Here is a 6,000-nt window from a genome sequence, read left to right as displayed (position 1 = left end):
GATGAATGAAATTTCGACGGTTAGAGAAACTGATGAAAACGATGTATGCCAATCAAAGAGAATGTTTTTAGAAGTAATTATTGACAAATGAATTCGGCTGAGTATAAAGATTACCACGGGTTTTCACCAGAAATGAACCAATTCTTAATTTTTTTCTTTACCCGTTTCCATTTTGGTCCACATGGTCTGCCATTTTTTCTCGAACTGCAATAAATTTCGGATACAACAAACCAAACAAACCGCCTCCGGGGGCAGTTTGGTCGGTTTGACAAACCGGTTAGCGGTTTTTGAAAACAAATGACACAAACCTTTTCGAGACCAAAACCAGTTTTACAATACAAATCGAAAGTTTGGCAAACCGGTTTGAAACCGAACTGAGTTTGTTACAAACAAAAGCGCCCCATGTATATGGCCAGAAGTTTCTTATTTGTGGTTTAAATCTAAATATTTTGATATATGATCTTTTTTTGAGCATCTAGGATTTAGGTACAAGTAATTTTTTTAGAGATATTGCTATATTTAAAGTATAACAGACTGTCAAATTAACCTTTTTTTTGCCGTGAAATTGTCATATTTGGAAAACCCGGAAATCACTTACATGGCTATAAGTTTCTAATTTGTTGTTTAAATCTAAATATTTTGATATATAATCATTTTTGAGCATCTAGGATTTGGGTACAAGTAAACATTTTTTAGAGATATTGCTATATTTAAAGTATAACCGACTGTCAAAATTAACCCTTTTTTTGCCGTGAAATTGTTATATTTGGAAAACCCGGAAATCATTTACATGGCTATAAGTTTCTAATTTGTTGTTTAAATCTAAATATTTTGATATACAATCATTTCTGAGCATATAAGCATTTGGTAGAAGTAAATTATTTAGGGATATTGCTATATTTAAAGTATAACCGACTGTCAAAATTAACCCTTTTTTTTGCCGTGAAATTGTCATATTTGGAAAATCCCGGAAAATCATTACATGGCTATAAGTTTCTAATTTGTTGTTTAAATCTAAATTTTGATGAAACCGTTTTTGAACTGAGATTTGGTACAAGAATTTTTTAGAGATATTGCTATATTTAAGTATAAGACTGTCAAAATAAATTTTTTTGCCGTGAAATTGTCATATTTGGAAAACCCGGAAATCATTTACATGGCTATAAGTTTCTAATTTGTTGTTTACATCTTTTCTGAACATCTGTGCATGGGGTAAGTAGAAAAAATAGAAAAATAACGCTATATATTTAAAGTATAAACGTCTGTCAAAATTAACCGTTTTTGGTGGTCATATTAAAAAGAAGCGGAAATCAAGTACTTGGCTATAAGTTTCTTACTTTTTGTTTGAATCTAATTATTTTAACATCATATCATTTTCAAGTATCCAAGCTTGAAATGGGAAGAAAATCTTGAATCATTTTTTAAATGTATGACTTTTAAACGATCGCCAAACTTAAGCATTTTTTAGCCGGCGAAATCGCCGCATTAAGAAAAGACGGAAATCGGATAGTTGGTCAAAGATTTTCTGCTTTTTTATTTTCACTAACTATCTCCATGTCTAGGTATTAATAAAAACACATCATGAAATTATAACTATTATTATTTTCAAAAATAACTATGTACGGTTCATAAAAGTAAAAAAAATACAAATCGGCAATTGACTTGGAATAATATTTACAAAACTTAATAGCAAAGATTAATATTAAATTTCAAATTGATAAAATGTTCATGCAAAGTAATTTCCATGCAGAAAAAATACAAAATGAGAAGTTGTTTAGCACTTGCTGTTAAAGAAATAGTTGGATAAATATTTATCAGAAATAGCATTATATCATTCTGTATATTCAGTTAAAACATAAAAGCATACATGAAACGGTGACGAAAATAACTTTAAACACACACACCCGCGCGCGAAGGCACGCACGCACATACATATACATATATACATTATTATTTATCTATTACATGTAATCTTTCTTGCAAACTTTAAGACACTATTGGCTATTATGTTTACTGTGATTTTGCTTATAAATGATGAAATAAATATCAAAAGTTTTTTTTTATATCCTACGAATCAAGTGTGAAAATACATCATGCCAAAATGACCATATTAATTGCACTTTCTCAAAATATATAAAGAAATATTTGTTTAAAATACACGGGAACTGATTACCATCTTCGAAGATAAAAAATCAAAGTGTGTACCGATGTCACCATAATTGCTAAATTGATTGTTTATTGTAATGCGCACACTCGATTAACATACACGTGCGGTATATATCATCAGGCAATTAATGAAGGTGTGATAATTCAATCAGAGGTGATAACTTGTTCGCTGGTAGCAATAAAATGAGAAATAAGGCATGATAGGGTATTTGTGTTCTGTTTCTTTAAATATCATTATACCCGTAAACAATTTAACATTTCAACCTTTTATAATAATAATTCTAATTATTACTTTATATGGTAACTTCGATGAAACACCTCAATTAAGGTACTTATTAGAACTTGTGTGATAAACCAGAATTAAATAATGCCAATATTTCAAGTTATTTATCATTGGTCTTAATTGCAAGGGTACATGTGGAAGAAATACTTCTCGTGATTTGTATGAAGGCAAAATGACACAGTACACATCCATAATAAATTTTATAGTGAATTTTACGGACGTTTCTGCGTGTAATTGTACTTAAATTTTATTGTCTTTTAAATTCGCTTTTAAAGCTTGAGAATATACTATTCGTTTTTGATCATGCTTTCATATAAATGTTATATAATTCCATTCCTTTGGTAAATGACTTTGTTTGAAAGAGTTAATTAGTATAATTTTCTTTCCGATTTTCACAAAGTAAAATAGTATAAAATTTATTAAAAGAATTTGGGAAAACTCGGAAAACAAAAGATAAGTTATAGCTAGATTATCTCCTAAGCAATTAAATGTTTGATCCAAGTATAAGATATACATATACAAATACAATGTACAATGTAGAAAGAAAACATATGTGAAAAGAAATCTTTGCTTTGTAAGTTATTTCTATTCCGATTTTTCCAAAATGCTATATACTTTCAAATAGAAACATGATCAAATTATCGTATTAAATATCAATATTTCTGTTTCTTTATGCATGTATGGTATGATATAGATTATTGTTTCGATATTTAAATTTTTTTGAAAAATATTGCTTTAAATTTATTTTAATTCTAACCACTTTCATGATTTCCAGATTATCCAAAATGCTACAATTTCACATCGAAATATACGGTATTTTGACGATAAGATTACCTTATTAAATCTCAATAGTTTCTATTTCTTTTTATATATGTCTTAGCATATAGGGTCCTCTTTAGATACATATAAAAATAAATTAATTGCTTTAGATATATTTAATTTCTGAGCAATTTTATGATTTCCGGGTTTTCCAAAATGCAACTATTTCACGTAGAAAAATACGGTATTTTGACGATAAGATTACCTTATTAAATCGCAATAGTTTCTTTTCCTTTTTTAGCTCGACTATTCATAGAATATTAGAGCTAATTGACTCACCATGCATCGGTCGGTCCGCGTGGCGTCCGGTCCGATTTGGTTAATTTCGTATGTAAGCTGGTATTCAGCAACATAGTTAAAATGATTGAACTTCACAACTTATTACTGTGATAAACTGACCTCAATGCACAGTTCCATAACTTATTGCTCTTTTTACAAAATTTATGCCCTTTTTCGACTTAGAAATTTTTGTTAGGTTTTTATGTAAGCTGGTATACTCAGTAACCACTTGGATGAATGGATTGAAACTCACACACTGTATTTACTGTGATAAACTGATTACATGTGCACAGGTTCATAACTTATTTTGCTTTTTTACAAAATTATGCCCTTTTTTGACTTAGAACTTTTTGGTTAAGGTTTTGTATGTAAGCTGGTATCTCAGAACTCTCTGATTGGAATGGATTGAAACTTCACACACTTATTTACTGTCATGATCTGACATGCACAAAGCAGGTCCCATAACTTTATTTTGCTTTTTTTCAAAATTATGCCCCTTTTTCGACTTAGAAACTTTTGGTTAAGGTTTTGTATGTAAGCTGGTATCTCAGTACCCACTAATGGGAATGGATTGAAACTTCACACACTTGTCCACTGTCATGAGCTGATAAGCACTATGCAGGTTCCATAACCCTATTTTGCTTTTTTACTAAATTATGTCCCTTTTTCGACTTCCTTATTCATTCAGTCAACAAGGCTGTTGAATAGTCGAGCGTTGCTGTCCTCCGACAGCTCTTGTTATATATGTCGTAGCATATAGGGTCCTCTTTAGATACATTAAAAATAAATTAATTGCTTTATATATATTTAATTTCCAAGCAATTTTATGATTTCCGGGCTTTTCAAAATGCTACTATTTCACGTAGAAAAATACGGTATTTTGACAGTCAAATTAGCCTATTAAAATTTATTTATTTCTATTTATTTTTATATATTTGTGGGTATAGAGGCTCTAGTTTAGATATTTACCGAAATTAGACGAATCCTTTTTAAAATGATTACTTTATGACCTCTTGAGTGATTTCCGGAAATAAGCCGTAATATTTCCGGGTTTTCCGGGGAATACACTTCTCCTGAATTTCCTGTTCACCAACATGTACAGGACGGATTACACCAAACCGGAAATGACTGCTCAGTGTTACATGTGAAGTAGTCCAAAATGTAGTTCCATGCTATGGATGAAATCTGGTATAATGAGTGACATGAGGAGGTGACAGTTAAATTTTTGGCTTATGTTTATTTCTTATAGTACTGAGAATATATCTAGACCATTTTCATTGTAAATTTCTTGGAATAAGTTTTATTCTTTGCGAAAAATGTCTACCTACGCGTAACTGCTAAACGGCTGTTTTCAGGAATAAGGTCAGTAATTCGGTCGAAAATGTGCTTCCGTGGTGTAGTCGAAAGAAGTCCATAATAAATAGATCCTAATGTTCCCATTTTTTGCGCAAATTCGTGTAAAACGAGTGCTTTAATCACCATTTTTCACTACTAGAATACATTCTGCATGAAATAAGACGGTTTTCATGTTCATACAACCCACATGGCAAGTTTTGCAGATCGAAACCGGAAGTAGGTGTTTATTGCGCGGACGAGAGCAAATATGCGCTATTTTTAGGGTAGCAGACAACAACTGACTGGCATTTCACTAGGAACTACATAACCCCCTATTTTCTTTTCATTTTTTCGTTAATTTGTGATAGAACTTCCATGAAAAATATGTGTAGGAAAAAGTGATGTTCTCTAAAGACACATAACAACGACCTGAAGTTGTCGTTTTTTATATGAAACAAAGAAGGATTTGAATTACTGACCTTTAACCTATAAGAGCTGAAATAAGACTTTCTTGAAACACGTCGCAAATAGTCTTAATAGTCATAGATCGGTTGTATATGATATAAAAGGGTGTTTCCAATGCAAAATAATAGTGAAATTTGAAAAATTTTGAATTTTGACCATATTTAGAGTAGATGCGCCTATTCAGCAGCGATTTCTGGGATTAAAAAGCCAATATTTTGTCTCCAGAATGTCAGAAAATGCACAAAATGCATCCTTCTGGGTCTTATTCATGACGGAATGAATGATATTTCAGAATCCAAGTGAAAAATAATGCAAACGAGTGAAACTTTTACCAAAATATACAATAAAAGGACCATAGGGCCAAAATTTAGCCCAGTAAATTGGTAGGGGTGGCTTTTATTATGTGTCTATATTTCTCTAAAATCTCGAAATTTCACAATGAAACATGGCAATATGTTTGGTATTACATCTTTCTTGAAAATAGAAATGAACATTGTGTGATATTTGATAAGAAACATTTCTTATAGGAATAAGGTCAGTAATTCGGTCGAAAATGTGCTTCCGTGGTGTAGTCGAAAGAAGTCCATAATAAATAGATCCTAATGTTCCCATTTTTTGCGCAAATTCGTGTAGAACGAGTGCTTTAATCACCA

The sequence above is a fragment of the Mercenaria mercenaria genome, chromosome 10 (assembly GCF_021730395.1).
Source record: "Mercenaria mercenaria strain notata chromosome 10, MADL_Memer_1, whole genome shotgun sequence".
NCBI classification, from domain to species: domain Eukaryota; kingdom Metazoa; phylum Mollusca; class Bivalvia; order Venerida; family Veneridae; genus Mercenaria; species Mercenaria mercenaria.
This window is presented reverse-complemented; position numbering follows the sequence as displayed.